The sequence below is a fragment of the Perognathus longimembris genome, chromosome 24 (assembly GCF_023159225.1).
Source record: "Perognathus longimembris pacificus isolate PPM17 chromosome 24, ASM2315922v1, whole genome shotgun sequence".
In the NCBI taxonomy this organism is placed as follows: domain Eukaryota; kingdom Metazoa; phylum Chordata; class Mammalia; order Rodentia; family Heteromyidae; genus Perognathus; species Perognathus longimembris.
The window spans coordinates 22,596,874-22,617,358 of NC_063184.1; the positions used below are offsets into that span (position 1 = coordinate 22,596,874).

Sequence of the window (20,485 nt, forward strand, 5' to 3'; positions counted from 1 at the left end):
GATCATTTCTTCTTTTGGGAGAGCATTCTTCTCTCTTCTCATTGTTTCTCTTCTGTGTAAATGTCATGGTGCATAAAACAGACAAATGTAAGTGTCTCTTTCCTATCATGTGATTAGTTTTTACAAGTAAAATTAGAGAGTTGATCAATGATATCCTTGATTTTACTTTCCTAGAGTAATGAGTATGCTTAAATTGATCGCGGTTATAGACATGCTTCTCACAAACAAGCAAAACAACCGGACTTTTACTAAATTATCATCCTAAACTGTATCTTTATATTTTCCCACAAGCAATCAAATACCTTACTCCACAGTATTAACATGTATCTAAGTACCTTATTAAAATCTTACCTTTTTAAAATGAGTCATTTGAATTTTCTTAACTCTATTCTTATTATTTCCATGAAACTATTTAAGAGTTGATTGCTATATAAATAATTAAATTAACATAAATCTTTCTTTCCCTTACATGTCTTCTGCAGTTTGTATTACAAGAATTCCCTAGTGCCAAAAGAGAACCCATGATGGAAATGGCACCTATACGGATTTATTTCTAAAGCTGCTCATTCATGTGTAGATTTAGGTAAAGCCTATAACAAGATGCATCTTTGAATACATGTGCATATATGCATAAATTGTTGCTCAATAGTTTCTATTCTTTTGCCATCATAACCCAAGTGCAGTGCAGAAAGAGTCATTTCATCTATATCACATGCACTGTAATAAATTACAGTCGGATTGGTTAATAGATATTTAAGCATCACAAGTGATTTCCTATGTGTGTTTGTGAATCACAAAATAAAACACCTATGACTTGTTAAATAATTATGTCCAAACTAAATTAACACACTCACAGTAAATCTGTTATTTCTTAATAATTGTATGTCTTCCATTTTTCTTTGGTAATAGAAGTGGTTGGATAAGGGCAGCCTTGGAATCGAAGCTCTTACTATTTCAAAGTGAGAAACTCTGCTTCTGAAAGAGTGTAATTTGTGTTAGATGACCCATAACTTCGTGTTAGTGGAATCTCAGCTGCCATCACATCTCTGCTCTCCACAGCTTCCTAGACAAGGTTAACAACGTCTCTTAGTCATGCATTTTCTATTTGATCCAATAATATTGGGGTACACCAACAGGACTGCAGAAATCAGCTGAAACATGCAAACATCTGATCAACCTAAAACTAGACAATGAACTGAAGTTAGAATTCAAAGGTATTTGAGAAGACAGTTTCTGTATGACAAGACATTTAGAAATTGATTTATTTTATAAAGGGATCTTTTGGAAGAGGATGGACATAGTTACTTTTTCTTGTCCTCAAGGCTTTGGTTTGCCTGTCTAGGGAAAAATTCCCTAGATTTCTTTCAAAGAGAAAGGGTCTTGTGGGTGCTAGAAACAGTAGAACTTTTAACTAGATAAAAGCAGCTGTTAATAATCTGTATCAAAAACACCAGAAGTCAAAATACGGAATGCAAGTAATGCCCTCTGGTTCAGAGACAATTTTCTTTTCCTCTCCAACTCTCTCAGTGCATATATATATTATACATATATATTATATATTATATATACTATATATATATACTATTCACACATACACACACACATTAGAGTACAGGCTCTTTGTAGAGAGGGGTCTTGGAGCCAAGTATTCATTGCAGTCCCTCAGGGAAGGGGCCTTTATTCCTTATTAATTCTTCTAGTACATCAGGAATCAATTGGTCAGTGAGAGTCCATGCCTTCTTCAGTCTCTGCAACTGGGCCTGAGTGTGGAAGTGCAATGGGTCCATATCCATCATGCACAAGCAAGGGCTTGGATTTAATTATTCATGAGAGGCCCTGCCTCTAAATCCCATAGTTTCATTCTATTTTTGCTCTTTCAACATCACCCAATCAGGTTTAAATATCACTACATTGACCCTGTGAGCCAGAGACAGAAAATCCAAACCCTAGGAATGATGCAATTTAGAACTGCCACATGAGCTTTAACTTCCTTTATCACTAAATAAATAAAATTCATATACAATAGAAATATAAAGAAATAGAATCCACATTGCTAAGGCAAATAAGAAATCAGTAATTATAAGCTAACTATAAAAAGACTTTCTTAAAAATACTTTCCTTATTTATATTACTGTCAAGTGTTAAAAAAAATCCCATTGATAGATTTTCCTATAAAAGCTTTTGCATATGTTATTACTTGGTTTAGTTTACATTAATTTTTGCATTTCAAAATTATTTGACAGGTTGACTTCTGTGATGTAAAAATCAATCCGAGCAAACAGTGAACCATGTTTAATTAGTTTGCTTAATTAATCCACTATAGTTCACATGGCTCTGAGAATGTAATCCAATTTCAACAATTTTTCAGGGAGATATCAATTTAAAAATGTTAACTCACACGTGCTGGCCAGGCATATCAGGTCACTGCCTTGCCCGGAGAAAGAGGAATTGCAATGATTTTTTTTTTTAATCAAAAACTGAATAAGTTCAAATGATCTATGTGAGTCAAGGATCACTGCATAGTGACCCTCACCTCCATTTCCTATCCTAAAATGAGCATGAAAATGCTACCTATGCCAATCTACCCTACGATTACCCCAGAGCTTAGGGAAGCACATTGTAAGTTAGTTTCAGGCCCTCTGAAACCTACATAGGGCTACCAACAAATATTATGAGGTAAAATTGTATCCAAATTCTATTCCTTCCAAAGCAATGGTGAAAACCTTTTTGATACTCCGTGGTCCACTCTGTACATCAAAAGCAGTGTCCCCTCACTTGAACTTCTACAGATTACTTTACTGTCACTTATATTATATGTATAAGACAATTGATCCTCAGCACCATGAAGTTGCCTTATGATGTAAGTTGACATCTCACTTCCTGGGTTGCCTTGCAAGTAAAGGGTGATTTTTTTTTTATTTTTTATTTTTTTGGCCAGTCCTGGGGCTTGGACTCAGGGCCTGAGCACTGTCCCTGGCTTCTTTTTGCTCAAGGCTAGCACTCTCCCACTTGAGCCACAGTGCCACTTCTGGCCGTTTTCTGTATATGTGGTGCTGAACCCAGGGCCTCATAGTATACTAGGCAAGCACTCTTGCCACTAGGCCATATCCTCAGCCCCAAGAGTGATGTTTTGAGTGCAGGTACCTTGCTATGCACCACCAGGTCACGTTCATGAGGTTAAGAGTCCATCTTTCAGAGTGGAAACCTCTCATACCTTTTTCAAAGCTCAGATTCCTACCACTGACATTATCATTACTCACATTTCGCCCTGAATTTTTCTAGTCATTATGTTATACTGTGACCTAATGTAAGCAACTGCTTTATTTTTTTTATTTTTTAGCCCAATTTTTGGCAAAAAGCTGGTAGTACATAACTTTAATTATTGACATGCAACGTGATCAAAACCTTATTTTCCTGGTTATCAGGGACTATCTTGTTTATATGCATCAACATTATAGAAAAAAATCAGAAGACAAAGAAGACATAGAGTCTGATCATAAAACACTCAAGTCTTAAGTTAATATTGCCAATTCTTCTACAGAAAAAAAAAATCTCAACTGGTATTTGAAAGTGCTATCCTTAGACTTCTAGCTTCCAACCATTAGTCAGATACAATCTTCTGAGATGTGAAAAAAACAAACATGCATTTTAAAACAAATGACAGGGACTAAAGCAAAAGGAATACATTCATTTCAATTTTCTACCACTGCAAAGCTCAGATATTTAAAAAGAATATATTCCTGTGACAATTCTGAGAAGTTAATTTTACCACTGACATTTGGTTCACATAAAACAAGATGGTGTGAAGTCATCAGATGGCTGGTATTCGTGGTGAGAGCTCACGGCTAATGAATCATCATATTGATTACTGTTGGATTCATTTGCTGTGATTTGCTCCCCGTTGACAGACTTGAGCTGTAATTCTGGCTAATTTCTATTAAATGCAATAAAATGAATCACATAAACTAATTGCTGCTTGACTATGCCCACCATGAATAAAGAGAAAATACAATGTTAAAGAAGGGTTCTTTTTGGAATTAATTGCGCTAGAAAGAAATAGAGAAATCACAGATGATTTCAGCCTAATTTGAATGAATTTTTAAATTATAATCATCTCTAAATAGTTGTACAAAGGAATTGGCATTGAGACAAGTCAGTTTATGCATATAGTGACTTTTTTAAAAAGAAAATTCCTTACTGAATTTTCATAATTCCAAGAAAATTAATACTTAGAGTAGGCTACCCCAAAATATATATCCATCCATTATTGAGATGTTTAGGTAAGTACTCAGATTTTTAGGTAAAAATGCAAGTGAACTCTAAAATACAGAGCTTACTTGGAGACATTACTTTACAAGATCTCTCAGGAAAAGAAATGACTCTAGTTAGTCAGTGGTATGGGCTGAATTGTATGTTGATATCTTAAAATTCAACTACTGTGACTACGATGTCATTTGTGAATAAGGTCTTTTGCAGATGTAAGGAGGCTGATAGGATTTGAATGGGTCTGACTCCCACATTGCTAGTGACTTGGGAGGAAAAGCACAATGTGGACCCAAGCCCACAGAGAGAACACTGTGACAGTGAGAGACTGAGGCAATTTCTTTTAACGCCAATGAGCATCGCACATTGACAACCACCAGAGAAGCTATGAAGGGACACAGAAGGATAAAAAGGAAGGATAACCTTGCTGGCATCTTTGATTCTTCACTTCTAGCCCCTAGAACTGTGAGGCAATAAATCTCTGTTATTTTAAACCACTCAGTTTGAGGTACTATGTGTGGCAGCTCGGAAAAAAAGAAAAAAAAGAAAAAAGAAACATAGCCAAGTATAGGGTTTTCAGAAACAGGGAATCAAATGCAATGGCCAGAACAGACTGAAACATGACATTTTAAAAGGACAAGGAAAAAAGAAAGGAAGAGACTTCTGTTTGGCTTGTTCCATTCTAGAAAAGGAATTGATGGCCTGGCCATAGAGATCAGTAGAAACTACTGGGCATCAATTAGTACTTAAATTTTTTGAGTATGTTAACTTATTCCCTGTCTAATGGATGCATATGTCTAAAGGATGCATATGCAGATGCATATGGTTAATTTTTAGAGAAGCAGTTGATATGGAACATCATAAAGTATATAGTTGTGGGTATTCTTTCACTTGATAAGGTTAAGACCTTAGTAAGGCTGGGGATATGGTCTAGTGGCAAGGGTGCTTGCCTCGTATGCATGAGGCCCTGGGTTCGATTCCCCAGCACCACATATACAGAAAATGGCCAGAAGTGGCGCCGTGGCTCAAGTGGCACAGTACTAGCTTTGAGCAAGAAGAAGCCAGGGACAGTGCTCAGGCCCCAGGACTGGCCAAAAAAAAAAAAAAAAAAAAAAAAAGGCTTTAGTAAAGCTTAGCAATCATTAGCAAGGATGATTTTGTGTCACTGGTGACAAAATCAGAGTGTTTCTAGATAAAACCAGAAAATATTTAGTCCTCAACTATATTCTGTGCTCCAAGAACTTAGTTCTAAGAAGATGACAGACAGCTAAGAAAAATAAATCAATTAGAGAGGTCATCTCAGTAGATAGTTGTACTTTTCAAATAGGAAAGGAAAATCCTGAATGTAAACAAGAAGAAACCTATAAAAAAATCACAACGTTATGTATAAAATAATTTGAAATGTACTTGCCCAGAAAATCCCAATACAAGAGAATATGAAGGGATCTCATAATTGAAAGATAATTATGCATTTTTAAAGATACTATTGTAGTTTATCTGGAAGGCAAGATTTTTGTTGTTATTTTTTGTTATTTTTAGTACACAAAACCATCACCAGGATCAAAACGATAAAACAATTACAATAAGGAAACAGAGAAGGGGCTGGGAATGTGGCTTAGTGGTAGAGCACTTGCCTAGCATGCAGGAAGCCCTGGGTTCGATTCCTCTGCATGACATAAACAGAAAAAGCTGGAAGTGGTGCTGTGGATCAAAAGGTAGAGCGCTAGCCTTGAGCAAAAAGAAGCCAGGGACAGCGCTAAGGCCCTGAGTCCAAGCTCCAGAACTGGGAAGGAAACAGAGGAGAAATAACCTGCTGCCGTTGAGCCTAGTAATCCGGAAGATAATCATCCAATTGCTGGCGACATTGTTTCCATTGTCACAGGAACCATTCTAGGAAGAGAGTTATCTGTGATTAAAGCAGTTTCTTCTGTGTTGGGAACAGTAAACTTCCCAAGTCCTACTTGTTCGACTAATGAAGCATCAGGGGAGCGAGGTGAGATAAATGAGTAATCAAAATTGGAATCGAAAAAATCACATTCATGCCCAAGTCAACAGGCTTTGCAAGTTTGATATTTCTATTCAATCAAATGCGCTCCTGGGATCCCATCCATCATAAATCCTCCATAATTTACACCAACCTGGCCAGTGGAAATACACTCTTTGTTGTGTTTGTCCAAGTTTTACTTCGCTCCGTCAGGTGTGGAATTGATTCAGGTCAGGAAGAATTCACCAAATACCTATTGTGAGCCAATAGGCAAAAATCAGACTACATAGTGTGGGAATGCCAGAGGACAAAAGGCTTGCTTTTTCATAAAACTCAGTGGAAAGAGTGACACCAAGTGTGTCTATCAAAGTAAATGATGACTTCCCCAAACTCGAGGAACAGCAGACCCACACAGAAGCTAGGCATTGGCTCTGTCTTTATTGATTTGTCTTGCTTCTTCTTGCAAGAAGCTATTGAAAAAGTGGCATTTCTTTTACCCTGAACATTCAATGCCATTCCATTTGTGAGAACAACTAAAGACAAATGGGTTAGCTGAAGGAAATGGCCAGTGGCAGGCCTGGTGTCAGGTTGTTTTTATGAAGTTGATTGATCACATTAGATCAGGAAGACTATCTGATGGAGAATTCTTTTAAGAAATAGTTCCTTTTTACCTCACATTCATGGACCTGTAAAATATATATATATGCCTGTGTGCATTCAGTGTCTGAGCATTACCACATCTGTCCAGCTGCAATTCTGTAGGCAGAAAGCAGGTTTCTAAGTCATTTTCAACTTCTTTCAAGGAAGTATTTCACCAAAGAGGTCAGCTCTGAAGATTTGCCGGCTAGAGAAACTATACCAAATTCTACCAGAAAGAAATGATCACTTCTAAATTATATCATTGCTAAAGCAATTACATTTTCTGTTCTTTTGTCTCCCCATTTCTTATCACAATAGAGTCACATTTAGCTCCCTATCTGAGCTATGCCAATTCTACCAGGAGATGATATATTTGGTCACTTTTCCAAATGTTAAGACCTAAGTTTTGCTTTTTACTAGGACCTACTTTCTTTTCAATCATTTTCAATATTTACATAGATAGTCATACATATGCATTCAGTGGTTAGTTGCATTTTAATATGCCTTATCGAAAAGACTGAAGTGATCCCTAAATTTCTCCTCTTCCTCTCACACGCACTCACTCACATACACCTTTATTTTCCTTTCACCTATATAACAATGATGTTTTCTTTCACCTATACAACAATGATGTTTCTCTTTTCTGACTGTAGGCTCACACAAGTCTACATAAACCCATAAGCAAAGACAAAATATTTAAATATCAATTGATTGGCATAAATATGTATCCTCCTGAAAAAGTATAATCACATATTAATCTCAGACTAGGAACATGAAGAGTTACTCTCATAACTGGCTCATATATACCTATAATAATTGACAGTAAATAAGAAGTCCTTTTGTGATTCCTTTGTACCCTTTTGTGTTCTCAAACTTTTCATTAACACATCATGATTTAATTTGCAAGTGGAATGATTTTAATTTGCTAAATTGCTATGTAAATTATTTGTTAAACAAACATGCTCAAATAGCTCAAATAGGTTATATTGTTAAAAAAAAACAAAACCAAGACAAATTTTAATATAACATTGACATATCACATTCTGTAGCATGCAATTGACTATTGCTATGTTACAGGGTACAGGATTTGAACTCAGGGCTGAGAATTTACTAAGTAGGAGCACTATCTCTTGAGTAACATTCTTGGCCTATTTTGCCTCAGTGTGTGACCTTGGATTTGGTAATGATTAATCACATATGTCACCCACAAAACCTCAGTCACAAAAGAGAAATAAATAAATTGGGCCCTAAGAACTACAACGTTTTAGAAAAGTAATTCAGAGAAAGGGAGAATATCTGCCTAACCATATATAAGATACAAGGCTGGTGTGCCTCTGAATGTATAAAAAGTCCTTAAACTTTAACAACAAATACTCTGAAAATGAATGTAGAACCTAAGTACACATTTCTCCAAAGCTAGGAAGGAAAACAAAAGAATGACTCAATTTTTCTCATTTTAAGACCTCACAATAACATGAAGTTATGGCAAAACTGTAATCATGAATGGACTGACCTTGACATGACTGAAATATTATAAAGTTGATATTGAAGCTTTCTGAAGAAAACAACCAGGAAGTAGTCACTTAAAAATGTTCAGAAATCACTCTTTACTAATTTTCCATTGCAGTTTCATTATACAATGTTCACGATGGGGAAATTTGTGACTAAGGTTTCTTTCATAACTTTAACACAATTACAAAATCCTGAACATATTATAGTTATAAATTGACTCTTAACTCTGTTGTAATGAAGTCAGTATAATTAATGGTATGACTTTGTACTTTTACACAAATTTGGGTTGATGCTTTAATGTAAAGTATTTTATACTTTTGCATTATTTAAATAGTTAACCAATTTGTAAGGCAATGAAGCCTCACTTAGCAATTAATTACCTAAACTATTAAACAAACAGAACACACTGGTGTCAAATGTGCATCATAAACTTGCTTTGTGTTGACCACAAAATACGTCATAGTGGAAGAAGACAGTGTAATGAAACACATCTTATCACTTAAAATGTTGCAATTGTTCAGTGTAACATATCCATCCAAATATTTTCTTCCAATAAATACCACTTAAATTTCTCAAGCAAGAAAATCATTTCTGATTTTGAGATGCTTCATAAAAAATTGAAATCTATTCATTCTTAGAGGTGGGGCTTGAATATAAGACATGGGTTCTGTCCCTGAACTAATTATGCTCAGAGTCCACTCTCTACCACATGCATGGCAGCTCTACTTACAGCCTCCTTAATAGTTAATTGGAGATAAGAATCTTATAGACTTTCCTGTCCAGGTTGGCTTCAAACCAGTATCCTCAGATCTCAGCAGCCTGAGTAACTGGGATTACAAGAATGAGCTCCTGGTTCCCAAGCTAACCATGATTTTTAAATACATGTGAATATATTTCTGCAAGAAGTTCTGCATAATGTAAAGAATGCTTTTTAATGTGCAGACACTCAATCAACAACCTCTACATTCAGACTTCCTTTCACATACAAAGTCAATCTTAAACTGATTAGAAAGGAAATCATCTTTTTACAGCATAAACAATGACAAACATATTTCTAACAACAACACACACAAAAAAAAAATCCAGAAAAAATAAATCCACATTTATTTTGTTTGTGTGTTGCCATCATATCCAATAGATCAGTGAATTCTAAGTTTTCTCCAGAATGTGGCAGAATTGTACTCAGGCCCAGTGGGGGGAAATGTTGTGGAACTACTAGAAAACTTTCTGATAAAGAGAAAAGAAACCTTTTTAAAGAAAACCTGTAGTCAGTCAGCCTGAACTCTGTGTTCCTGTCCTACTTCCTATGTCTCCAATTCACTTACTCTCAAGCACAACACTGAGCCTTTGAAGTCTTAAATCCTACCAAATTATTAGGAACAGCTTCAGTGTGGTCCCCGATATTCAAACATTTCCTTCTGTTTTCTGCAATGAGTAGAACATAGAAATTGTAATTATTTCCTCAGTAGAACTGATTTAACCAGTAAGAACTATTGACTTGGAACACATAGATTACATTTCACACTGTAAATTAGTGGCAATGAACAGTTTTTATCAAGTATTTTATAATATGCCAACTAAATTGCCAGAATTGTGACTGAAACACTGTGATATGCTTTAATTTTTATTTTTTATTATAAGGGTAGTGAACAGAGGCATGACAGTTATTTAAGTCAGGTAAAGAGTACATTTCTTTTTTTTCCTCCACCTCTTCCAGGTTTTCCTTTCCATCCCCACCCACAAGTTGTAGACTTCATTTTCAACATATTGTCTAGAGAGCACCTTCATTTGGTCACCCTTTGTCCCTCTATTTCTGTGCCCCCTCTACCCTTCCAAAAAGATAAATGGACAAAAAATAAAGGAAAAATAACTACAATAAGAAAGAATAAACCTCTTATTTCCATTTCTCAGAGTTCATACTATCAAGAATAGATTTTCCCCTTACACCCTTCCTCCTTCCCTCAGTACCTTCTTTCCTTCCTTCCTTCACCACACCCTCTTTCTTTCCCCCTCTCTCTTCCTCCCTTTTCCCTTCTCTCTCCCTCTCTCTTTCTCTCATTTCTATTAATGAGAATTGAAATCAAAGCCTGTCATATGTAAAGTTAGTACTCTACAATTGAGTTATATTCCCAGCATCAAAATATAATTTCACAGTAAGATAAAACATGAAAGACTATACCTGTCTGTCTGTCATATACTTATGTTAATGTAAACAAATGCAATGCAGAATCATAAGTTCTACTTGACTTATTCTAACTTTCTATTTCTTTTTATACCCCTAGTACTGCAGCTTGAACTCAGGGCTTTCTACTTGGCTTGATGGGTGCTCTACTCCTTGATCCACTCGCCAACCATTTTTAAATTTGACTGAGTCATATCCTCATAGTTGGCTTTTTAATGTAATTTCAAGTATCATCAATTTTAATAAATATTAAACTGATGAATATGGCAAACAATTAAAATTTCATTATCCTCAAATCATTTTTTGTCATAAGGTAAACATATACAGTTAAATTGACCCACCAGATGTTCACACTTCTATAAGACAATCTATATTTAATAATAAGTCCTTTGCAGATGGGCTGAAGATAGAAATGTTAGGGTAAAAAGAATATGCACCATCACAGAGATTCTGCTAAGATATGTTCCAAGCTGCGAAAAAATAATCTCTAAATCTCTACAAACAGATTAAGGTGGCACAAATAATATAGCCTTTGCAGGCAGGCAGATCTGGGAATACTGCATTACTCTTTCTAGCTCTGTGTTCTTAAGTCCTTGACTAAAGTCACACAAGGGTGACTTCCAGTTCCCTAATTTTTATAGTAGTTACAAAAATCAAATCTATAGTTCACTGGAAGGCATCTGATCTGACAGTTTTAATGCACATTTTTTTTCAAATTTTTATTATCAAACTGATGTACAGAAAGGTTACAGTTTCATACGTTAGGCACTGGATACATTTCTTGTACAGTTTGTTACCTTGTCCCTCATACAACATTTTGTTTTCTTTTTCTTAGATGGAAGCCTTTCAGGGTGAAGCAAAGGGAGCAGAACAAATGAGAGAGACTACCAGGTGCCATGAGTTTCCAACAACACTTCAACAAATAACTGAATGTAGCACTCATACTAATTAGCTCATAAGATACATTATATCATGTGACCTATTTTTGTATAAATCTATTATTTTTTCTATTGTATTGTCCAAAAAGTGTAGCTATTCTGACCATAGAAATAATCCACATAAAATCTTCTAATAATTAGAAAATTGACTGGTTCCTATAGCAAATCAAAAATTATATAATTGTTTGCTATAATAACAAAGGTATAATTATATAACAATTACACAGATGTTTATTATTATTTCGTATAATTGTTTACTAGTAGTTTTACTTTGGAGTTCATTCTTATTTAAGAAATGTACTTCATGAAAAATATGCATGCCATTTTGTATATCAAAATCTGCATAATGAAAAAGGGAAGAAAATTATAAATCTATGAAGAAATGAATTTTAAAAATGAGGCTAAATATATTGATCAGTCTTCACATACATCATTTTCTTTCAAGAAAATATGAGGAGATGATTTCATTCATTCAATCATAATGTTAAAAAAGGGTTTTGTTTTCTTAAAAAGTGTTCTTTAGAGGTAATACTTCTGTATTTTCTTTGAAGACTAGGTCTTTGTACACAGCACACCCTTTTAAGAGCTTGTAATTCATTAAATTCAAAAGAAGACATATTGATTGCAGTAATTTAATATTCAAAATTAAATCTAAGCGAACAAAATCGGGTTCAATACAATGCCAATCTAGAAGGAGTAAGTTAATTTGGCTTTTATTTGGGGATAGGGGATTTGGGAATTGATTTCTTTTTCTTATTGATGAGGAAATCAAACATTACTATATTTGGTTAAAGATGGTTCTCAAAAGATTACCTTTGATCACATCATTCTGAATGACCATATAAATCTTAGGAGAATTCTGTAAATTACAAAGTCATTAAGAAACTTTATCGGCTCAAAATGAGAAAGAGTTCTTACCTGTTATGTTGTTTTGTTCAGTGTTTTAATTTTCATGTGGACTTGGATAAATGATTAGATCTTTATTTTGGTGGTTAATTGCCTATTGAAGCTCAATATCGCGTTCCGATTTTCCCCACAAATACCATTTCTTTAATTAAATCACAAGAATCTATCCTGAATAAATGTTAGATGGGAGAATTACATAAATTTAATAAAAATCAAGATTATATATGCAAATATCTATGCATAAATACATATTCTGGACTACATATTCTGGGCTACATTGGCTCAGAATAATCTCTGTATCCTTTATAGTCATCGTTTTATGATTTTTTTTTGTTTTATCCTTCTGATGTGAGAAACTAAATTGAATACAATCTCAATTTGTCTATCTTGTATTATTTTTGAGTCATCCAAGTTCCCTGAATTTATTTACCTCTAAGTATTATAAATTGATTTAAAGCTTTTGAAATAATGCTTATGGGACAATGATATGAGTGGAGTCCTGTGACGCAATCCTCCCTTTGTTACTGTTTGATAATTTTTCTTTAAATTCCCTGTTGTTGAAGGAATGCGCCTGCACAGCTGTACTTGGGAGGAATTAATAGGGAAAGGTATATAGGTGGTATTGCATGTGCCTGGGTCCTGTTGATCCACTGTTCTCTATGGGCCTCTCATGTATCCCCACCCCACCCCCCACCCCCAGTAAAGCACTAGTTGGTCTGGACTCACAAATTGGTACAGTAAACCGCACTGGGAGAAAAAGAGTGTATCCCACTCAGGAGGAAAGGACAGACATACTGATCATTAGTAAATAAAGCTAATATATCTATTCCCACAGCAAAGGTCTAAGGTTGGCTTCTTGTGGCCACTTTGAAAAAAACAAAATAGAGTTTGTCCCTCAGACTCTTCCTTAATGCATCTCAGTTATCATCTGGCCCTCTTGGTGTCACCCTGTGGGAAGTGGAACTCAGAAATTAATAGTAAACAATGTTGATGCTCTGACCACGATTCCTATGAATGAAGAAGTTCTTTAACGCTATCTCAGGAATCTCCTATCTTCTGCCAGCCTCCATGACATTGGCAGAATAACGTGTAAACTAGCAAGTGTAGAAAGACTTCAAACTACACAGTTCTTGACAAAACTCTACAAACTAAGCGAGAGGTCATTCTCTTTGATTTCCCTTATAAAATAAAACTCCTGGACTATAAAATTCCTTTCTTTAATGCAACACACAGGATGATACTTAAATGTGAACTGTAGTCTACTTGGATCTGATTTATCTCTAAGAGCATAAATGAGTGAATGCTTTAAAACTGTCTCACTGAATTATTTCAAACACTCTATAAGTGTTAACCTTTTTTTTTTTTTTTTTTTTTTTTTTTTTTTTTGCAAGTCCTGCATCTTGATCTCAGAGCCTGAGCATTATCCCTGGCTTCTTTTGCTCAAGGCTAGCACTTGGCCACTTGAGGCACAGTGCCACTTCTGGCCATTTTCTGTACATGTGGTGCTGGGGAATCGAACCTAGGGCTTCATGTATCCGAGGCAAGTACTCTTGCCACTAAGCCATATTCCCAGCCCACTCTACAGTGTTAAATTGAAGGGAGCTAATGGTATGGAATTGGTACATAGTTATGATATCAAACTATTGAAATCCAGTGTGTGAACATTTTATTACAGCAAAATTCTTGCAAAGAGATAATGTCGTTTTTACTACCTTATTATTAAAATATTGTAAGCGATTTTACTTGAAAAGCTGTCCTTGATAAAAATGATACATTGTGTTCTAAATTAGAGACCCTTGTTTAGATATTATTAGAAATGAGAGGTCATATGACATTTCATACAGCAGTAAATTGCTATTATATACTATTTCCACTTACAGTATTAAGAATTAACTGATCACTCTTAATGTACAGAATGATTCACACCACAAATTATTACTACCATAAAACAGTAACTTCCACAGATAGAAAACCTCAGATTTCATATCTAGACTAGTTGCAGAATATCTATATATATCTAACCATAAATTAACTATCTTCAAAATATTCCTTAACAAGAAAAAAATCCACCAAGTTTTCGTTGCAGTTATTTTATTTAGCTCAGAACATCAATCACTCCTAATTTATTTGCACCACAATATCCAAAGGGCACAATTTATCTCCATCACTGAGAAGTACTTTAGAAATGTCATTTAATAAAATATAGTCTTTTACAACTACTATAACATTCTGAAATATTAAAACTTTCATTTTCTTTACTCAAAACCCCAACTCACACAATCAGATATTGGTTGCTTTTTGGAACTGTAGCTTGGTGTTAAAATGTTCAAGAGTCTTCACTGATGAGCAGCCTTTGTTTGTTTATGTATGTATTTATTTAGTGCTGGTACTGGAACTCGAACTCAAGGCCTAGGCCCTGTCCCTTCATGTTTTCCACTCAAATCTAAATCCTTACTACTTGAGCTACAGCTCCATTTCTGGTTTTTTGGTGGTTAATTGGAGATAAGAGTCTCATTGACTCTCCTATTTGAACTGTTTTTGAACTTTGATTCTTAGATCTCAGCCTCCTGACTAGCTAAGATTACAGGCACGAGTCACAAGGTCATCTAGCTCTGACACAGATCCTTGATAGAATATATCATTTCTAAAACTTTATCTTGTCTATTTAATCTGACATTACTGTAGTTAATGAACTAAAACAACCCTATGCTTCTACTAATGATCATATGATGATGTCTATGGAGTGAGTTGTAAAAAATCCCAACAAGACAGAAGAAAAGTTCCAAACTAAAACAGAAGATCAGTTGTTAATGTGCTACCATTTAGTGCAAGTTCAAGTTCATTGCAAATGGATGCACAGACAAAAGCTTAATGTACTAATGTATAGTTTCCCAAATTGTATCCACATGATGCCATTGCTAGATGCTAGTCACAAAAATCTCTTGAACAAAATGCAGAAAAAAAAATACCATATTGAAACCATCCCTTCTAGCCTGAATGACATGACCTTCATGCAAGTATCATGGAGAAGATGATACATTGTTATATACCGAGTTTTACATTCCATGAATCGAATATATATATATATTCTTTAAAAACATGGCCATTGCTTAGAGAGTAACCAGTCTCCATTACTTCAGGGCTTTCCTTCTTCAATTTATTTTTCTATGTACTAAAGTATTAGGCTGGTGCATTCCTCCAGAGGTTTTTTTATAAAGTGCCTCAAAATGAGTGAGATGTCTAATTTTGAACTGATTCTTCTGATTCTTTGTGTTCTTTAACCTTGACATAGAAATCTTAGCATTGTAGCTTACATTTTTATAGTACCATGCTGAGAGTAGAGTAGGGGGTGTGAGAAAGAGAGAGAGAGAGAGAGAGAGAGGGAGGAGGAGGAGGAGGAGGAGGAGGAGGAGGGGGAGGGGGAGGGGAGGGGGAGGGGGAAGGGGAGGGGGAGGGGGAGGGGGAGGGGGAGGGGACAAGAGGTACAAGGAGGGGAATGAGAAGTGGGCAGGAGAAGGGAGATGAGGGAGAAAGAGGAAAATGGACTCAATATGCCTGAATGAAACAATACTTTATTACCCTCAATTTTAAGACCCTAGGTCTTAAATTTTCAAGTCATTTCTTAATGTAGAAAGATTCCACTTGACAATACTTTACCTCATTGTAACTAAGGTATTTTGTACACAAAATCGTGTACAAAACTATGTCAAGTGTTGCCATGCAAATATGACCCGTCTATTCAAGTGTTATGAATTTGCTTGATGATTGTAGGCCCATGAGTTACATACATTTGATTTCAAAAAACACCTATGAGAATAGAATTAACTCAAGACCCATTCCTGGTGGAAATAAGCACCTTGCATCACAAGATGGAAATATACAAAAGGAGCCTAAGTAAGAGTGTTTACCAGAATGCATTTTGTTCTGGAAACTATGTCTTGTTCCAATACAAAAGAGACCTCAAATAATAATGAAAATAATAATTACTATGATTAATGATCTGAGTGCACATGTCTACTAATTCCCATATCTCATTATTTCTGTCTCTATAAGAGAGATGCCAATGTTTCAAGTTATTTTCCAGACTTGTCTCTTCACAGAGCCTGTGAGAAATGGAACAATGTTGTAAATGTGTTATTTTGCAAACTTGTGGTTTTTAATAAGAAATCTCTATTTTGAAGAATGAAACATTTGCATATCAAAGAGAATATTATTTCCTTTTATAATGAATGGAGAAACAGGAATTTTAAGACCAATATAGATTATTTATATGTTTTATTGTTATTGAGCATTATTTGTTATTCTTATTTCACTTTTTTTGTTCATTGTCCTAGGGCTTGAATTCAGGGTTCAGACACCGTGCACTATCGCTAGTTCTTTTGCTCAAGGTAGAGCTCAAAACTTTGAGCCATATCCTCATTTCAGGTTTTGTTGTTGTTGATATTGTTGTTGTTTGTCTTTTGTTTTTTGGTAATTTATCAGAAATAAGAGTTGCACCGACTTTCCTGCCCAGACTGACTTTGAACCCTGATCCTCAGATCTCAGTCTTTTGAATAGCCAGGATTACAGGTGTGAGCCAACGGCACTGACTTCCTTATATCATTCTTCAGATCAATAGTCAACATTCTATTTTCTCATTAGGAAATCAAACACTGTGTCCTTCCATAGGAGTTTCTATCCTAGGCTCCAACTAGGATTCATGGGTAAAGTACAAATCATCTGATTCCCTCAAAACTGTTAGAATACGTATATGATAATTTTGTGAGAAACATACACATTTATCAAGGTTTCAAACTTTAAGGAATACTGTCTGTGAAAATGCAGTTCTAAAGGAGCTTGTTTCAGTAGGTCTAGATTTAAAATCTTCTACAAGTAAAGAAATGATAGTCAAATTAGAACATCATGACATAAAATTAATATCAAAAACAAGAAATAATATTAAGATATATGCTTCAAATAGTTTGTGATTTCTTCTGTTGGCACGAGAATGATTTGCTTTACTGTATATGTAGAGTTAATAAATATTGTGAAATGATGTACCATTAAATAATGTATAGGAATTTTGCATATATAAAACCCCTATCCATGTAACAAAAATGTATAACAGCTACCATGTATCCATAAGAAAAATGCATTTTACTCCTGGTGCTTTGCAGCTGGAGTTCCAAAATGCTACCTCTATTAAATTTAATACCTCAGTGTCTCTTTTGCTTGTAATATTTATTTTTCTCTTGGAAACTTGAGAGTATATTCATTTAGTTTCTTGACTTTCTTATTGCTGAATAGATAAACACTGTGTATGGTACACTTTCTGTTTATTAATATACAACTTTTACATACTTGTACAAATATAAAATGATGTGTAACTTTATTGGGTGGAAGCTAAACCTAGCTTGAATGTGTCAAAGCTAAAATGAAATAAGGCCTAATAAAGAGATTCAAGAGAAGGGTTTTTTTAATGTCTAAAAGTAACATGTTTAAAAGCTTAAGCCAACATATGTTGTAACTTTTTAGTATTCCTTTTGTTAGAGTAAGTTATTAGCTGTGGGTGGGTGGGGTGAGTTCATGGTAGGGAGGGGTAGATGTATTGAGAGAGGAAGAGTGAGGGACTCTAGTGATAATATTCAGTGATACATATGTGAAAATAGAATGAAATTAATTAAGGGGATATGTGTGGCTTGGAGATATGGGGGTAATGATGAAAGGGATGACATGGATCAACTGCACTGTGTCCACAGACATGTTAAGATTAAACTTTTTTACAACTACTTACATTTTTTTTAAAAAAAAGACTCTAAGAGACATGAGCCAGATATTTTCATCATTTATGAAAAATATTTATTCTAACTCACTAATCTTTAATATGAACCAATGCATGTTTATGAAACTAAGCATTTATAGAAATATTTTTATGTAATTATTTATCCATAAATTCCTCCCAATATTGGGGAACCCATGCATATAAAAAACATTGTTAGGCTGAAATGGAGAAATTGTTTCCATGGAATAATAACAAGGCATCTTAATACCCCTTGTCAGCAGTAGATTGATTCTCCAGACAGAAAAATCAATGAAGAAATGGACTTCATTTGCACTCAAGATCAGAGATGCATGGAGACCAGGCAATCAAGGATCATGACATCCAACAATTCATGAAACCTTCTTCAGGGCAGGTCACATTGCGGGACACAAACAAGTTTCAGCAAATATTTAAAGACTGAAACCACACTGATGATGTTTTCTGACCAGCATGTAATCAAATGACTAATAACAAAGATATTTTTTGAGGGGCTAGGAATGTGGCTTTGTGGTAGAGTGCTTGCCTTGCATGCATGAAGCCTTGGGTTCGATTCCTCAGTACCACACAAACAGAAAAAATTGGAAGTGGCACTGTGGTTCAATTGATAGAGTGTTAGCTTTGAGAAAAAAGGAGCCAGGGACAGTGCTCAGGCTGTGAGTTCAAGCCCCAGGACGGGCAAAATTTTTAAAAAATTCACAAACAAAATATGTAAAAACTCAAACCACCGACTGGAGCAATCAAAGGATCAGAAAGAAATAAAAAATATATTAAAATTTCAAACTGGAAGGAAGTTGTCACTAGAGTAAAAAGAATCTTCACAATCAGAGAAACATCTTGCACTGTGACAGGGGTTTACATATGGAACATCTATGAAAGTCCAAAACTCCACATCAAAGAAACAATCTGATTAGGACTAGGCAAGAAGCTAAACACAGTGTTGTATGTCTATAATCTTAGCTACTCAGGAGGTTGAGAAGTAAGAGGATCATAAAAATATGTAACTTAATATTCTATAGTTATTAAGTTGAACGAGGCTGAATTTATTGCTGTTTGAGTGACCAGATCACTGTGAAGACACTGAGTAACTTTTTTCTCCCATAAGAAAGTTCATTACAAAAAGAAGACATATTCAAGGGAATGAGAGTGGGCCATTGCTACAGGAAGAGTGACCCATTCGCAAGCTTAAAAGACGCGCAAGTTACAGACATTTTTTTTTACAATGGGATCCAACACTTAGTATCTGATCTTTATATATGGCATGGATAATTATTTTTGAATTCCAATGACATTCATTTTTGGTTACTGATTTTATCTTTAATATATAACTTATGGTTCAAGGAATATTTGTATCTTTAGAGAAAGTGAATATAATTTCTTAATGAGGTTCTGAAATTCTTTTAAAAATTAAATGTGGTCAAAGAACCACATATATGTCCACATATGGAAATGCCACATCATTTATATATTAATAAAAGGAGGGAAAAGCAGAAAATATATATTAATTCATCTGTAGAATCTTCCCTTCAAATTACCATCTTCAGTAGCTCAGTTTTCTAGAAATTTCCCAAAACAGTACTTAGATACTTAGATGGAAACAACGCTACCACCTTGAATTGTTGAAGTTATAATATAAGGAGCCATTACACCTTAGCATAGTAACATTAGATTAAAATGGTCTGTTGGAATATTTCTTTCCACTAGATTTTGTGCTGAAGTCATAAAATTTTATGACTGTTCTTCTCAAATGCTATGTTTATAAGACGAGTCCTTTCCCTTCATTACTCTGAAGTTCCTTTCCTGTAACCATAAATGTCCTCCCTCCTGTCACTCCATTCTGTGCCCCTGCGAGAATCTTGGCCCATCCCATTTTGACTTTCATTTCCTAAGGTTTGCCCTTTGACGTTTTATCTATCATACTGTCCCAATGCATGTTCGTGAGCTTTATTGTTGGAAGTTTTGCCTAATTATTATTTCCCTTATATTGCTTCTCTCCCGTATACTTTCATATCTACTTGATATTAGAAACTCCACTGTTAAAGTCATCCCTTGGGCTTAATGCTCTGCTTACTGAATGCAATAAAAAGCACTAATAGCCAATCTCATTCTACACTCCGGAAAGCAAGGACATTCCAAATCAAGTTATTAAACCAATAATTACTGTGGCAAAATAAATGCCAAGACAACATATATGTTTAGTGACAACAAAAAGGTATAAAAATATTTTCATCTCTGAGAGTACACGTGTACAAAGTTATGAAGCA

The 20,485-nt window shown here is 34.9% G+C and overlaps 1 protein-coding gene across 3 annotated transcripts in view; it reads right to left on the reverse strand.

Annotated features, from left to right (window-relative positions):
• The window catches only part of Grid2 (glutamate ionotropic receptor delta type subunit 2), a 1,008,435-nt gene that overhangs the window by 606,023 nt on the left and 381,927 nt on the right, over positions 1–20,485 (reverse strand). The gene's annotated exons all lie outside the window — the stretch shown is intronic.